The sequence below is a fragment of the Aquarana catesbeiana genome, linkage group LG06, assembly GCF_042186555.1.
Source record: "Aquarana catesbeiana isolate 2022-GZ linkage group LG06, ASM4218655v1, whole genome shotgun sequence".
Lineage (NCBI taxonomy): Eukaryota > Metazoa > Chordata > Amphibia > Anura > Ranidae > Aquarana > Aquarana catesbeiana.
The window spans coordinates 388,172,259-388,190,268 of record NC_133329.1 but is presented as its reverse complement, the minus strand read 5'-3'; the positions used below and the strand labels follow the sequence as shown (position 1 = coordinate 388,190,268).

Sequence of the window (18,010 nt, the reverse complement as noted above, 5' to 3'; positions counted from 1 at the left end):
CTGTCAACAAAGCTAATAATGACCATAATAGAGCTGAAATGGCAATCACCAAGCTGTGTTGATATACAAAGCGAAATCAGCCATTATTAGCTTTCTTGATAGCTGTTTCTGTGTGACATGGCTTTGTTTAGAAACAAAGCCATGTCACATTGAAGTGGCTTTGCAACAACATCGAGTGATCTTCATGTCAGTGCTGATGTGGTCATTAATTGCTTTCTTGGCAACTGTTGCTATGCAACATTACTTTGTTTATAAACAAAGCCACCCTACTTAACCACCTCCCGTGCTCGAATGGCCTGCGCACGCTCTGTAATCAGCCAGTCTATGACCCGACCCCTTACCACGTGATCAGCTGTCAGCCAATGACAACTTATCATGTAATGTAAACAGAGCCGGCTATTTTTTCTCCTCACGCTACCAGCCGATTACCAGCGGCTGTGAAAGGGACATCGGTCTCGATCGTCGAGAGCCTCTGCAGAGGCATCTGTGCCCACCAGCACCACCTACCAGTGTCCACAGTGCCACCTATAAATGTCACCAATCAGTGGCTCATCACCAGTGCTGCCTATCAATACCACCTACCAGTGCCCATCAGTCCCACCTGTCAGTGCCTATTAGTGCCACCTACCATTGCCCATCAGTGCCACCTACCATTGCCCATCAGTGCCACCTGTCAGTGCCCATCAGTGCCGTCTTATCATTGCCCATCAGTGTCGCCTTATCTGTGCCTATCAGTGCCTATCAGTGCAGCCCATCAGTGCCCACCAGTGCAGCCCATCAGTGAATATCAATGAAGGAGAAAACTTACTTGTTTGCAAAATTTTATAACAAACTATGAAACGTGTTTTTGTTTTTTTTTTTCAAAAATTTCTGTCTTTTTTTGTTTGTTTAGCAAAAAATAAAAACCCCAGCTGTGATTAAATACCACCAAAAGAAAGCTCCATTTGTGTGAAAAAAATGATAAAAATTTCATATGGGTACAGAGTAGCATGACCGCGCAATTGTCATTCAAAGTGCGTCAGAGCTCAAAGCTAAAAATTGGTCTGGGCAGGAAGGGGGTTTACATGCCCAGTAAGCAAGTGGTTAATTGGCTTTGTTTATCAACTAAACCATGTGATTGCCATATCAGTGCTAACATGGTCATTCATTGTTTCATGGTCATTAATGGGGTTTTTTTTTTTTCCACAGCTGTTGCTGTGTGTCTTGGCTTTTTGGAAACAAAGCTGTGTCACTGATTTGGCTTTGTTTAATCGACAAAGCTGTGTGATCGTCATATCAAGGCAGGAGGGTGAGGATGAGCTTATAAAAATCTATTCTTAGTTAGTTACAGGTGTGAAATATTCTCTACAGGTAAATTGTTTGACATTAATCTGTGAAAAGCAGTAGAGAAAGAACCAGCGCACGTGGCGGGCACTTGGAGAGCGTTTTATAAACAAAGCCATGTCACACGGCAACAGCTGTCAAGAAAGCAATTAATACGCATATCAGAAGATCTCTCAGCATTGTTGCAAAGCCATATCAATGTGACAATGGCTTTGTTTATAAACAAAAACATGTCACACAGCAACAGAGCCAGTAATGACCATGATAGCACTGAAATGACAATCACAGAGCTGTGTTGATAAACAAAGCCAAATCAGACATTACTGCCCATTATCGGCTTTCTTGGCAGCTGTTTCTGTGTGACGTGGCTTTGTTTATAAACACATTGAAAGGGCTTTGCAACAACACTGAGTAATCTTCATGTCAGTGCTGATACAGTCATTAATTGCTTTCTTTGTTTATAAACAAAACCAAGCCATTGAATTGGCTTTGCTTATCACCAAAGACTTGTGATTGTCTCGTCAGTGATTAAAAGAGTTAAGAGCTTCAGTCCCTGTAACGCTGGCACAGCTCTCGCTCCCCGCCAGCACCGCCACCTTTGAAAAATCTAACATGTTGCCAGATGTGCCAAAGGGCTCTGCCTGGCCTTCAGGACCTGGGAGAGACCTGCGGAACATCTGCTTGTTTCCCCACGCATGCGCAGACAACCTGAGATTCGGGACCTCCATAAATGCGGCATTTTTGCACATGCACAGGGAAACCCCCAACCAACTCCCCGCATGTACGCAGAGGTGCCAAAAGGTCTCGGCGGCAACCTGAAGTCCAGGCAGAGCCCTTCAGCACATCTGCGCACTTGTGGAGTCCGCGCCACGAGGAACCAAGAGCACAAAGTCATTCTCACTTAGGCACAAAATAAAAGCCATTCTAATACCTCCCCACGCTATCCAAAACAAACAAAAAAAACAAAAAAACTTTTGCCTTCAGTTATACTTTAAAATATATCACAATATATATAAATATAAAATATATAATAAATAAATATAAATCAGATTAGAGGGGGAAGAAGTATAGGGATTATGGCGGTGCCAAGAGAAACAGAATACAATACTTGAGAATAAAAAATTGTATTTATTTAACAAAAATCAATAAAATTAGACATGACGATCACATAGACAAGGTGTGCGGAAAATTCTAAAATCAATTCTGTAGCAAAAAATATTTCACATCACTTGGCCTGATGATTGTGACGGCCAGTTCAGTGAGTGGGTATTCAGATGCCCGACATGTTTCGCCAGTATTGGCTTCTTCAAGGACAGTTGTTTGATACCTAAAGCGCTACAGAGCTTTCTGCAATTCACCAGGGATGGATGCTACATGCCTCCGGAGCAAGGCCTCAAAAACAGAGATCACAGTAAATGGCTGCAGGGGACAATAAGAGGGACCTGACGGAGAATATGCAAGTAAGCTATTCAAATTGGGAGACAGGACACCGGAAAACAGCCATTATTAGGAGTGGTTCATCATAGGATGAAAGATGTAGAAGGTGTCACAATAGTATAATCAAGGGTGGAAAACTATGGCTGAAAAGAGAGACCTGCAGCCGATAGAAGCACCAATTGGAACAAGCCGATCGTGTTGCAGTTAATATGACCGTGTCCTGTGATTCCCTGGCGTCATGGAAGGTAGTGGGGCATTTTTTGGTTGAAATCATTGTGGTGCCACTGGGAAGAGGATTTATTCCATCCTATAAGTTGATCAATAACATGCCGTTTTAAGGAAGAATTTTCCTGCAACATTTGGGACTATTTAGCGCAGCTTCTCTCATTTTCTATCATTCTGTGTGTTTCACCTCAAGCTGCTGCTTTGTTTACACTATTTGTGTTGGTACACTAGCGCGGTTTTCTTGCCTTATACTATTTGACGTATGCAGAGTGCTACAGGCACAACAGATTCCTCCTCTTTTCATAAGCTCCCAGAGCACGGATCAGCAGCAACTTTGGAGTACCAACATGGCCGACCAGATGACAGGTGCATTGTCCAGCCTGCCTGCATTTCCATCTCGTGGCAGAAAAAATAATTGCAGGAGAAATCTCTGGATTGAAGGTGAATAAAGCAGCAAAAGCTGGTGTTCTTATTTTGTTTTTTAATGGGCTCTTTTTTTTTTTTTTTTTTTTTACTTTTGGATGAAGTTCTGCTTTACCAAACGAAAAAAGGAGCAAATAATACACATTAATTGTTGAGGTTTACATACATTTTAATACAAGAGGACTTATTTGACATATGTAGAGCCCTAGAGGCACCACAGAGCCTTCCTCTGTTCATAAGCTCCCAGAGCACAGATCAGTTGCAACTTTGGAGTACCAACATGGCCGACCAGATGACAGGTGCATCCATTGTACAGCCTGCCTGCGCTTCCATCTAGTGGCAGAAAAAAGTACTGCAGGAGAAATCTCTGTATTGAAGGTGAATTTTGCAGCAAAAGCTGGATCTGAAAACGTATGCTTTAATGGGCTCTTAATTTTTTTATTGTTGTTACTTTTGGCTGGAGTTTGGCTTTACCAACCCATAGGGAAAAAATAAGAGACATTCATTGTTAGGGTTTCCATTCACTTTAGTACAAAGGGCTCTATTATACACTGTGATATAAGCAGAGTGCTAGGGGTACCACATACTTCCTCCTTTCAGAAGTTCCTAGAGGAGGATGGATCAGCTGCAGCTTCAAAGTACCAAAATGGCCAATCGGATGACAGGTGCATCCATTGTCCAGCGTTGCCTGCACCTCCAGCGATGGCGAGGAGTTAATATTTGATGAGGACACCAGCCTGGAGGAGCTTGCGGTCTCTTCTGCAGACAGGTAGTTAGACAACATCACTCAGACGGAGAGCCTTGGTGACACCTCACCTCTCCCCCTGGAAATGCACCCAGCGGGGCCGTCCGAGATTACCAACCTTTATCAAATATTAACAGTCGCTTTGCAAGCCGCCGTTATTTGGCCGTTTGATGTAAATGTTTCATTTTGCACGGACGATCTCTCCAACGGCTCCCTCAAACCTTGTAAATTTCTATTCATGTATTAAAGCAGCAGCGGGGGAGATGACCATCAAAATCACTATAAATCAATACAAAGCAATGTGGAATTGTAAGAGCTGCCATTGCGCGGCGAGACTGGCTCGGAGCTCATGGCGTGAATATAATCATTTCTATACTTAAAGAGGAACTTCACTTTCCCAATCACCATTGACAATTGTTAATTCTTGTTGCTGTTAGTATTAGTAAATAGATAGGAAGGTGCATTATATTTCTTGCTTTAAACTTTTTTTTTTTTTACATTTCTTTAGTTACTTCCTGGTTTCTGGCCTAGGCCACAATGATGTTGTACATCCCAGGAGTCTTCAGGAGGGGAGGAGGGGCTTTCTCAGCTAAGCACACCCCTCCTGTCTGCATGCCTGAACTAAGGGCAGATCCAGGAAGTAAATGCTACATGAATCATCATCTGGCAACCAACCCAACCTATAACTGGCCTTTGCAGCAAGGAGGACATGGAAGGGTGACGCATAGACATGTGCAATTTAGGTCCGAATGTGAATTCGGCCAAATCTTTGGTTATTCGGATGTATCCAAATCTCCGAATGAAATAGTAACAAATTCTGTTGAAATTAGTGTCATTTTTTTTCATATATTTGTTTTCTAACAAATTCCAAATTTTTGGAACAATTCGAATTCGGATTTGTTGAAAAATGATCGATCGATTTTAATTCTGTGTTAAGAATAGCTGGTGGTTAAGGAGCGGGCCAGAAAGCCAGGCGCCACGTCCTTAACAACCGATGACTCATCAGCTGTCAGCGGGCTTCCCCGCTGAGAGCTGAAATGTAAGCAGAAGAATGTTGGCAGTGAAAGTTCAGAAAAAAACAGCGTGGGGTTCCCCCTCCAATCCATACCAGGCCATTCGGGTCTAGTATGGATTTTAAGGGGAACCCCACTCCAATTTTATTTTTTTTTAAACGTGGCGTACAGACCCGATGCTTGCTCTTCCCCCTCTCCTGAACCATAGCAGGCCACATGCCCTCAACATGGGGGGGGGTGCTTTGCGGCTCTGCCCGTCACCCCAAAGCACCTTGTCCCTACGTTGATGGGGACAAGGGCCTCTTCCCCACAACCCTGGGCGGTGGTTGTGGGGGTCTTCAGGTGGAGGGCTTATCAGAATCTGGAAGCCCTCTTTAACAAGGGGGCCCCCAGATCCGCCCCCTATGTGAATGAGTATGGGATACGTTGTACCCGTACCCATTCACCAAAAACGTGTAAATAGTGAGCAAAGACACAACACAAGTTTTTGACAAAAAATTATATAGAGCGCTACTACCCAAAGGGGGGGTTACCTTCCCCCTAATAAACCGTGTGATCAGGGTATCAAAACATAAAACAATTCCTAATTGTTAGCAATAAATACATAATACATCAACATAATCTCCATATAAAAAGTCAGTGATCTTAAATCATGCCAAAAATAAGTGCCAAGGTGCTGTAGGTTCAAATAAAGTGCAAGTCGTGCCCACTCACTCACCAGCTGTTATGAACTCCCAGTGATAGGTGTCACGTGCGCTTAGTAAATACCCTGGGCATGCTGGTCTTTGTTGTCCTCCTCACTGGCTCTGCTCCTGATATGCACATGTGTAGTGAAGATGGCAAGAGAAATCTACATAGTGTAAATCCATTTTTGATAAAAATTAATTAAGCTTAAAACATATTCTCTCACATTTACATACGTAGAAGTATACAAACTTCTCGCACATTGATTGACAATTGCGCGGTCATGCAACACTGTACCCAAACTACATTTTTATAATTTTGTTCACACAAATAGAGCTTTCTTTTGGTGGTATTTAATAACCACTGGAGTGTTTATTTTTTGCCAAATATATGAAAAAAAGATTAAAAATGTTTTATTCTTTATTTTGCAAATAAATAATTGTTTGCCATAAATTGAGACCAAAAATGTATTCTGCTACGTTTCCTTGGTGAAAATAACCAAAATCAGTGTATATTATATAGTTTGTAGGAAAGTTATAGAGTCCACAAACTATGGTGTATATCTGAAAATCGATCAATCCTGATGTACTAACAGGCTATAAATTGTATTTTTTTTTTTAAATGCCTTTGAAAAACCGCTGCGCAAATACTGTGTGACATAAAAATTGCAACAATTGCCATTTTAATCCCTATATATATATATATATATCGTTTGGGGGTTATAAGTAATTTTCTAGCAAACAATACTGATTTAAACTTGTAAACAAAAAGTGCCAGAAAAGGCCTGGTCGACAAGTGGCTAATCTTGTATCAGACAGCCCTGTACTGTTCTTTAATAGTGAATAACAAATGAGAACGTTCGGTAATAATGAGCAATCCGCCTGTCTGCAGGCTGCAGACACTTGGACAATGTCTGTTTCCGGCTGCTCATTATCTGTTTATTGCCATTAGGCACCTTAAAATGGAACTAAAATCGTTTTAATAAGTTTTATTCAGTGTTTCTAAACTAATCTTTTATTTCTTATTAGTTCCTTCATTCTAAGATGATATCTGCCTTTGCCTTCCTTCTTGCACTGTTGTACAGTCTCCCCTGCTGTACAGAAATGGCTTGCTCTGATTTCACTGCATACTGTGAGCTTCTCACAATGTGCATTAGAAGCTGCAGAAAATGTTTGCTAGAAAATTACTCAGAACCCCCAAACATTATATATATATATATATATATATATATATATATATATATATATATATATATATTAGCAGAGACCCTAGGGAATAAAATGGCACTCGTTTATTTTATATGTCACACGTCAAACATTATATATACAGTGGGGACGGAAAGTATTCAGACCGCCTTAAATTTTTCACTCTTTGTTATTTTGCAGCCATTTGTTAAAATCATTTAAGTTCATCTTTTTTCCTCATTAATGTACACACAGCACCCCATATTGACAGAAAAACACAGAATTGTTGACATTTTTGCAGATTTATTAAAAAAGAAAAACTGAAATATCACATGGTCCTAAGTATTCAGACCCTTTGCTGTGACACTCATATATTTAACTCAGGTGCTGTCCATTTCTTCTGATCATCCTTGAGATGGTTCTACACCTTCATTTGAGTCCAGCTGTGTTTGATTATACTGATTGGAGTTGATTAGGAAAGCCACACACCTGTCTATATAAGACCTTACAGCTCACAGTGCATGTCAGAGCAAATGAGAATCATGAGGTCAAAGGAACTGCCTGAAAAGCTGAAAATTTTGAAAAAAAAAGTTTTTTTTTGTTTCTGTTACAAAACTTTGTAAATAAGTATGTTTTCTCCCTCACTGATGGGCACTGATGGGGCTGCACTGACAGGCACTGATGAGGTGGCACTGATGATGTGGCACTGATGGGCACTGATGATGGGCACTAATATGCGGCACTGATGGGGCACTGATAGGCAGCACTGATAGGTGGCACTGATATGCAACACTGATGGGTACACATAGGTGGCACTGATGGACACTGAAAGGCGGCACTGATGGGCACTGAAAGGCGGCACTGAAGGGCACTGATAGGTGACACAGATGGGCACTGATAGGCGGCATGGATGGGCACCAATAGGCGGCACGGATGGGCATGGGTGGGCACTGATAGGTGGCACTGATGTACACTAATGGATGGTACTGATGGACATCACTGATTGGCAGGCATCCATTGTGGGCACTGATTGGCATCCATTGTGGGCACTGATTGTTATTCCTGGTGGCCATGGGTGGCATACCTGGTGGTGGCTAGTCGTGGGCATCCCTGGTGGTCCTGGTGGCGTCCCTAGTGATCCAGTGTGGGCATCCTCGGGGGGGCTGCGCTGATAATCAATCAGCACAGACCCCCCCCTGTCAGAGGAGCAGCCGATCGGCTCTCCTCTACTCGCGTCTGAAAGAGACGCGAGTGAGGAAAAGCTAATCAACGGCTCTTCCTGTTTACACTGTGATCAGCCGTGATTGGACATGTGATCATGTGGTAAAGAGTCTCCATCAGACTGACACACCACAACAACGATCGCCGTGATGCGCGCCCACGGGGGCGCGCAGCGGCTTGTTATCCTGAAAGACGTCATGTGACGTCCAGTCAGGATAACACATCCACTTTGCCAACGTCATTTCGATATATGGCGGGCGGCAAGTGGTTAAGGTTGAGTATTCCACGGCTACCTCAGACTCGTCCCAGGGAATTGATGAAGACAACACAAAACAGAGGTACTCCATATGTGTGACCCTGTATAAAGGTGCCTAACATAGCCCAGAAGAACCCACCCCGGGGTAGGCCTCTCATGTGACCCTTGCTTGGTGCCCAATGAGGAGGGAAACTTGGAGGACATGACAACAACACCCCCAGCCACATCACCATCCTCCTCTCAAAATATCACCCAAACTGCCCTCTTGTCTGCTCCCAGAACCTCCTGTTTTCTAACTCTCGGATTTCCTCCCATGCTCACAGGACTTCTCCAGAGCTTCTCCTCCTTCTGGAACTCTCTACCCTCAAACTGTAAGTTTTCCTCTAATGCCCTGTACACACGGTCGGACATTGCTCGGACATTCCGACAACAAAATCCTAGGATTTTTTCCGACGGATGTTGGCTCAAACTTGTCTTGCATACACACGGTCACACAAAGTTGTCAGAAAGTCCGATTGTTCTGAACGTGGTGACGTAAAACACGTACGTCGGGACTATAAACGGGGCAGTAGCCAATAGCTATCATCTCTTTATTTATTCTGAGTATGCGTGGCACTTTGTCCGTCGGATTTGTGTACACACGATCGGAAATTCCAACAACGGATTTTGGTGTCGGAAAATTTTATAGCAAGCTCTCAAACTTTGTGTGTCGGAAAATCTGATGGAAAATGTGTGATGGAGCCTACACACGGTCGGAATTTCCGACAACAAGGTCCTATCACACATTGGCCAGAGACCAGCATTAGTCACATTCAGCAAAAGCAACATGCTGCTGAATTTTTGCAGCAGATACAAAGCACAGCATCACGGTGGTGCCTTGTATACAGCCAGGAATGGTTGCATGTCACCGTCCAGGTGGACGCCCGGGGGGGGGGGCAGGAAAACCACGGCTCAATTGCCTGCCGCACATGTAAATGAAAACTCTTTAACTTCGGAGAAGCTTAACACCTCCACCCTCCTAACCCTCCTGTATTGTAACTGTAATAATAAGTATATATCACTCTGTACAGTAGATGGAGATTGTACTGTGCCATCATACCATTAGATGGAGGTTGTACTGTGCCATCATATGTACTGTGCCATCATATAGATGGAGGTTGTACTGTGCCATCATATAGATGAGGGTGGACTGTGCCATCATATAGATGGAGGTTGTACTGTGCCATCATATAGATGGAGGTTGTACTGTGCTGTTATATAGATGGAGGTTGTACTGTGCTATCATATAGATGGTGGTTGTACTGTGCTATCATATAGATGGAGGTTGTACTGTGCCATCATATAGATGGAGGTTGTACTGTGCCATCATATAGATGGAGGTTGTACTGTGCTATCATATAGATGGTGGTTGTACTGTGCTATCATATAGATGGAGGTTGTACTGTGCTATCATATAGATGGTGGTTGTACTGTGCTATCATATAGATGGAGGTTGTACTGTGCCATCATATAGATGGAGGTTGTACTGTGCCATAATATAGATGGAGGTTGTACTGTGCAATCATATAGATGGAGTTCCTGTAAGCAAGCATTCCACCATCAGCTGCGGTCACCCAGCCAGAGAAGGGTTAACAGTAGACTGAATGTGGAATTTTTCACGGCACTGAAACAATCAATACGGCAGATGGGTACTTAATACCAATAAGATTATGGCAACAAATGTGCAAAATCTTCCCGTGCTTAATGAGAAGTCTCAGGATGCAGCAGAAGAGAGCCGGTGAAGCTTTTCAGGCTCTTATTGGAATTTGTTGCTGAAGCAGAAACGGCAGACTATTTCACCGCACAGTGATCCTGCAGAACATCGCCGCTGTAGGACTGCTGCATCCCATCTGCCTAAAATACCAATGTCCTTTCTGCAATGTGATTCCTGTGCCTTGGCAAAAGGCCCTTCTCTTTTATACTCTACATGGGACAATGTTTCACTTCTTTTCTATGCACTGTACACCTTGTTTTAAAAAAAAAAAAAACTAATAAAAACTTTGAAATAGGAAACGGACAGAAGGCAGCTAGGAAACGGGCTGAATGGCAATGTTCCCTTTCAGAATCCATTCTGTACCTTATTATTCTTTGTCCTTTTTTTTATTGCATACAACACTACCGACCTGAGCGCCTTGTTGTCCTTGCCGTCCCACTCTTATAGATTGGGGTTTTGTATCTATTACCTATTTTCTCTCTGCCGACTGTTATATGCATCCCCTTTTCTACACAGAATTCAGAAAACTGTTGCAGTTTGTCTCATTTTATCACCAAATTCATTTTGCGGGCATAGCCCATTTCTTTTGCAATTCGCTCTGCAGACTATTGTATGCGTACTTTTTCTGCACATAATTCATTCTGAGGACCATTGTATGTCTTCATGTCCTTCCTGAACTCTAGACTTCCTCTTTGCCTAAATCCCTCTCAGAATGTATTTTGAACACTGGCACATTGGTCTCCTTGTGTAAGCATTTTTATTTATTTGGAGGTTTATTCAATAGAATGGAAATAAACCCAATCACTTCAATCTCATAAAATCTAACTTCTTAACGTGGACCAATAAAAATCATAGCATGCAGCTCTGCATTCTGATGTGAAATCATTTAATAGTATCTTTTGTTGTCACCTGACCATCACACCTAATATCTGCTTGCCGACCACCTCACTTACATGTATGGCGGCGGCATGGCCTCTCTGCACTGGATCACATATCTGATAGGTAATCCAGTACTTCTGGGCAGGGGGTGCACGCACGAATGCCCACCGTCTCCGTCATTCAGGGAAAAGGAGCTCTGTGTTGTAAACAACACAGAGCTCCGAAAAGTGACATTTGATTTTACTGTTTTTTATTCCCTGCAAAGCAGGGGGAAAAAACAGCAAGATCGCTTAGTAAAAGCACCACAGAACACACACATTACACATAGGCACATATTTAACCCCTTAATCACCCCTAGATGTTAACCCTGATCTCAACCCTAATGAACACCTTTGGGGTGAAATGGAACACTGATTGTAAGACAGGTCTTCTCAACCAAAATCTCTATAAAGACATGGTTTGATGGGTTTGGTGTGGAGGAACACGAGTGTCCTGCACAGAACCTTGACCTCGACCCTATCAGAGCCCTGACCTCAATCTCTATAAAGACATAGGTTGACATGGTTTGATGAGTTTGGCGTGAAGGAACACGAGTCTCCTACACAGAGCCCTAACCTCAACCCTGGGATAATTTGGAACACCAATTGAGAGCCAGGTCTTCTCAACCAACATCTCCATAAAGACATGGTTTGATGAGTTTGGTATGGAGGAACACTGGTGTCCTTCATAGAGCTCTGACCTCAACCCTACTAAACACCGTTGGGATGAATTGGAACACCGATTGTAAGCCAGGTCTTCTCAACTTCTCAACCAAGACATGGCTTGATGAGTTTGGTGTAGAGCAGGGGTGTCAAACTCAATTTTGATTGTGGGCCGCATCAGCATTATGGCTGCCCTCAAAGGGCCGGTTGTATATGTAAGACTAGATGCTAGCTTTTGTATGCACTCCTACCATCAGAAGACAAGAGTCCCCCACCATTTCTTACATCACAGTGCACCCTCTTTGCCTTGTGCTGCTGCCGGGGCAGAGCTAGGAAGCAGAAAGTGTGCAGTCTGGAGGAGGACCAGAGGAGGGCTGAAGTCAGCTGCCAGAGACTGCTGAATGTTAAGACAAGGGGAGGAGGAAATGAGGCTGCACAGAAAAGTGAAGGATCTGGTGGAGGTGTTCTGTCCTCCTATCTGCTGCTGACTGCTGCGACAAGGGGGTGGGGGGGCAGAGAGCAGGGGGATGCCACAGGAGAGGTGTGAGGGCCACATGAAATGGCCTGAAGGGCCGGTTTCAGCCCCTGGGCCTTGTGTTTGACACATGTGGTGTAGAGGAACATGAGAGTCCTTCACAGAGCCCTGACCTCAATCCTACTAAGCACCATTAGGATGAATTGGAACACCAATTGTATGCCAGGTCTTTTCAACCAACATCTCCATAAAGATATTGTTTGATGAATTTGGTGTGGAGGACCATCAGTGTCCTGCACAGAGCCCTGGCCTCAAACCTACTAAACACCATTGGGATGAAATGGAACACCGATTGTAAGCCAGGTCTTCTCATCCAAGACATGGTTGATGAGTTTGGTGTGGAAGTACACGGGTGTCCTGCACTGAGCCCTGACCTCAACCCTACTAAACACCATTGGGATGAATTGGAACACCAATTGCAAGCCAGGTCTTCTCAACCAAGACATGGTTTGATGAGTTTGGTGTGGAGGAACACGGGTGTCCTGCACTGATCCCTGACCTCACCCCTACTAAACACTATTGGGATGAATTGGAACACCAATTGTGAGCCAAGTCTTCTCAACCAACATCTCCATAAAGATATGGTTTGATGAGTTTGGTGTCGAGAAAAACGAGTGTCCTGCACAGAGCCCTGACCTCGACCCTACTAAACACCATTGGGATGAATTGGGACACCAACTGTAAGCCAGGTTTTCTCAACCAAGACATAGTTTGATGAGTTTAGTGTGGAGGAACATGGGTGTCCCTCACAGAGCCCTGATGTCAACCCTACTAAACACCATTGGGATGAATTGGAACACCGATTGTCTTCTCAACCAAGACACGGTTTAAGGAGTTTTGTGTGGAGGAACACAGATGTCCTTCACAGAGCCCACACCTAAACCCTACTAAACAACATTGGGATGAATTGGAGCACCAAGTGTAAGCCAGGTCTTCTCAACTAACACCTTCATTGAGACATAATTTAATGAGTTTCGTGTGGAGGAATGCGAGTGTCCTGCACAGAGCCCTGACCTCAACCCTACTAAACAGCATCTGGATGAATTGGAACACCAATTGTAAACTGGCTCTTCACGTCCAACATCAGTACCTGACCTCACAAATGTTCTTTTGGCTGAATTGAAATTAAACAAAATCCCCAGGTGGCAAACTTTTAAGGCATAAAATGGTAAAAAGGTATATTCTAATATGAAAAGTATTTATTGAAATATGAAAAATACACATTTAATAAAAAACATGTTGAGAATAAACATTCCAGTGTTGTCATACAAATCAGAATACATATAACGGACTAGTGTTTTCTGTACCCAATGCGTTTCGGAGTGAAAATGTAATCTTCCTTCTTCAGGGTTATAGTTTAAATAAGAAGCTCAGTATTATAGACTGGAAGTCATAATTGTTTAATAAAGGTGCCAAGAGGAGTTGTTTCCAAATTGCTTGAGCCACAGAGTTCAATATGCAGGCATACCTCAAAAACAGGAAAATGCCTGGCCCATATGTGTTGGTCCAGCTCCCCCACCCCCACACAACACCAACCCGGAGGAGGGGAAGCCAGAGGACCCACTGGGGCCGAAAAGCAGGAAAGGACCCTGCACAGTGGTGCGTGGAAATGACTTGGCTGCGTTGCTATTTGTGTAGTAAGAAAAACGCAACAAGAGGAGAGGCTGTCTGTGAATGCCACAGCTGTAGGAATAATGTGTCCGTTCGCTCCAGCACCCAGCCCAGGACTCAGTCCTGTTTTTGAGGTATGCCTGCATATTGAACTCTGTGGCTCAAGCAATTTGGAAACAACTCCTCTTGGCACCTCTATTAAACAATTGTGACTTCCAGTCTATAATACTGAGTTTCTTGTTTAAACTATACCCCTGAAGAAGGAGGATTACATTTTCACTCCGAAACGCGTTGGGTACAGGAAACACTAGTCCGTTATATGTATTCTGATTTGTATGACAACACCGGAATGGAATGTTTATTCTCAACATGTTTTTTTTTATTAAATATTGTGTATTTTTCATATTTCAATAAATACGTTTCATATTAGAATATACCTTTTTACCATTTTGTGCCTTAAAAGTCCGCCACCTGGGGATTTTGTTTCATTTCTTGTAAACATTGGATGTGGCACAACTATATGCCCAATTGTAAACCGACTCACCCTCGCTTTTGGCTGAATTGGCACAAATTCCCACAGACTCACCCCAAAATCTTGTAGAAAGCCTTCCTAGAAGAGCGGAATTTTAGTAATAGGATTTCCAACAAGCTCATATATAGATGTGATGATCAAGTGCCAACAAACTTGTATGTATATACTGTTTATAAATTTAGAGGCTTTATAAGTGTATCCAAATTACTTCCCTCTTTGTAAAGCTATGTAATTATTTTAGTAAATCCACAAAACTAAAAACATGAGTCATGCAATTAATTTAGGAAAGCCACAAAAATGTCCAGTACTGGCCCAAATAATAAAACAAAATAAGGAAAAATAAAATCATAATTTGTATCTTCTGAGCATTGGTGTTGCCCCTTGTGACCTTTGTGCCCTAAACAGCGGCACACCCGACCCACCCATCCCACAAACATGGTCCTGTCTAACTGATGTTGTTTTGCTCACAGAATAAAATTTCCTCTACCCCTTCTCTTCATCTTATTCCTCATTGCTCAAACACAATGTAATTAAAATCTGGTTTGGGGGTTGGATGTCCTCCTTAGTCAGTCCTCACCAGGATTTTAGGGGCTGTTTAATTAAAGTAATGTCATTCTTCAGTTATGAGCCAGGCAGGACAGCTTTTTCTATGTAAAAACGGCAGCTTTAGGGCAAATTGCATTTGCTTGATAATTACAGAACACAAGCACAAAGCTTAACATTGTGTGGTGAGATTAGAAAATGAAAGATTTGTACGTTTTAATGTGGAGCTGACAGCACAAAAGTTATGATTTATTTCCCTTCCTAATCTGTCTCATCCTCCTCCAACCCAGCCCTCAGTACCAGAGGAAAAAAAGTCTTCAGTTCCAACCTACCCACTGCCAGTACACTTTTTTCAGCAGCAAGAGAGAATTGGAGGGTCAAATACACCCACCCAGACTATGGCCACGGCCATCACCATGCCCCTCTTTTGGAACCAAATCCTCCTGTCTCTCTCCCTTCAGTTATGTTTTTTGTAGGCCTCATTTACATTTGCATTTTGGGTGGCTCAGTTGCCCCTTTTTACTGCCCCGCAAACACTGTCCCTTAAAGCAGAACTTCACTGCTTTAAAGCGGAAGTAAACCCATCCATTAAACAGTTACCTTTCCGGCATGTGCCAGAAATGTAAGACTCCCATTGGTTGTGCTCTCAACCAAACTGTCAAACCATCCAATGGTCGGTGTCATAACTGATCAAATGTGCAGCATCATGGCAGTTCTAGATTAAACAGAGGCCAAGATGGTGGCTTCCTTGGCTGAAAACGATAGGAGGGTTTATTTCCACTTTAAGGGATGTTTGCCTTTATGTCCTTCCCCCACCCCCTCCACATTTGGCACAATAATTTTTTGGGGGAGCAGTGGGTACCCAGTTGTGATAGGTTTTTGCTCCCACCTTCCTTTCTTTGCCCGCAGCCTTTTTGGACACTTTTGGGACACCATGTTAAAACAGGCAGTGAGGAGGCGACAAATCACCTCCTAATCACCTGTCGAAAACTAAAAGCGTATACGAGCCCTTGAAGTGTATCTAAGAGCAATTTTTTGAAGCAGTTTTTGAACAGAGGAGGGATAAAAATTCAGAGAACCAGTTAGCCATTGCACACAATGCAGTCCCACTCAACTGGTTCCCATTCCCGTTGGCGCAACAAATCCGCACAGCTGTCAAAATCGAAATAACATCACCATCAGCAAGGGTACTGCTGCAGTTTTCAATCACAAGACTGGAATTTGAAGTGTACGAAACCTGCCATTGGTATAGTGCCTTTTTTTTTTACCCAGGGTGTTCCCTTTAAACTTGGTCAGTGCTTAGTTTATTTTATCTGTCGATATGCTTGCACTTTCCACTAAGCCATTACCCTGCTGCACAAAGTGCTTGGAGTCTGCCCAGTTCTACTCTCTCCTGGGACAGATCTAGATAGTGACGTGTGTATGGGGAGATGTTAATTTCCAGTTATTACCACTCAGATGGACAAGATTTCAGCTAATAACTGCAGAGATAACTGTGTTCTCCATCTATTAGTATCTGCGTTACATCCTATCTTCTCTCATTTATAGTCGTTCTTCTGAACTTGAAGCCCGTCTCATCTATTCTCTCCTTGTGTGGCTGAACTTCTGTAGGGCCTTCACTGAACTTCCGTAGGACCTTCATCATGGAGAAGGGCACCTTTGCTGAAGCCACAGATAAATTCCTGAGAACCACCAATATCCATGGGCTGAGCCACTTGAGGTCCTTATACTCCCTATTCCACCGTCTGCTCTGGATGGCAGCCTTCATTGCCTCCTTCTGTCTTTTCTTCACCTGGTCATTAGAGCACTTCTACTACCTGTTGTCCTATCCAACGCACACCAATGTCAAGATGATATGGGCCAGACAGCTCAACTTTCCATCCGTGACCTTTTGTAGAGTCCAGCAGCTGAATGCAACCACTAAATATCCCCAGAACTTTTCTTCATTTGGAATTCACCATGAAACCGAGCTTTTTGCTGACCTACCTAGCGCCACGGGGGACAACCTAGATGGCATGCTTGTCAATTGCATGTACTGTGGGAAAAATTGTACAGAAGAAGACTTTACCCCTGTGAGTTAAACGAATGCAATTGTGATTTTCCATTTGCAGTCTCTTACCATGCCCATAACTATGATACCAGTACCGGGACAAGTTCATGTAGCGCCCAGGGCAAGGATGTTGAACTGTGCCCCCCCCCCCAAAGTTAATGCATGCTGTAGAATTAATTTACTGTGTCCATTCTCTGCCCCTTGCTCCGCTGTGCCCAGCTTCCCCTCTTGTCCCAGCCCTGCATGATACTTACAGATCCTAGATGTTATCTGAACAAAGTTTTGGTGTAATTTGTGTAGTAGATGTACTTCAGCTTTTAACTTCTCTTCTTTTCCGGATCTCTAATTATATCGTTATTTCCATGTTTTTATGTTTCCATGTATTACAGGTTGATTGTATGCCTGAATATTAAAATGTAAATATAGTGCCATGCAGCACTGGGGTCCATGGTTCGAGTCCTGGTCAGGCCACCATCTGCATTGAGTTTGCATGTTCTCCCTGTGCTTGTGCAGGTTTCCTCTTGGTGCCCTGGTTACGTCCTACTGTTTGGTTAATTGGCTCCTATCTAAAATTGACCCATATATTCCACTGAGCACGCCCAAGATGGCTGTCCCACCATCTGCCCCAACCGATAAATTGCTTTGAGTCCGCAATATAATTATACCTTATTCTTTTTTCCTATGCTATGACATCTATGCTAACCCAACTGTTACTTTTAAACAATTTTTAACATGTTCCCTCTTTCAGAAATATTGGTGTTTTTGTATGAAGGGCCCTAAACAAGATATCACTGCATCCCGATAGCAACTATTCAGAATTTCCCTAGAGCAGGTTAAAAAGTCAGATGGGGTGTTATGGGCAATCACAAGTCCTATTGCACACACATCCATGAGG

At 43.2% G+C, this 18,010-nt stretch overlaps 1 protein-coding gene across 1 annotated transcript in view; it reads left to right on the top strand.

The window, feature by feature from the left end:
• The window catches only part of ASIC4 (acid sensing ion channel subunit family member 4), a 450,624-nt gene that overhangs the window by 382,131 nt on the left and 50,483 nt on the right, over positions 1-18,010 (top strand). The window lies entirely within an intron of this gene.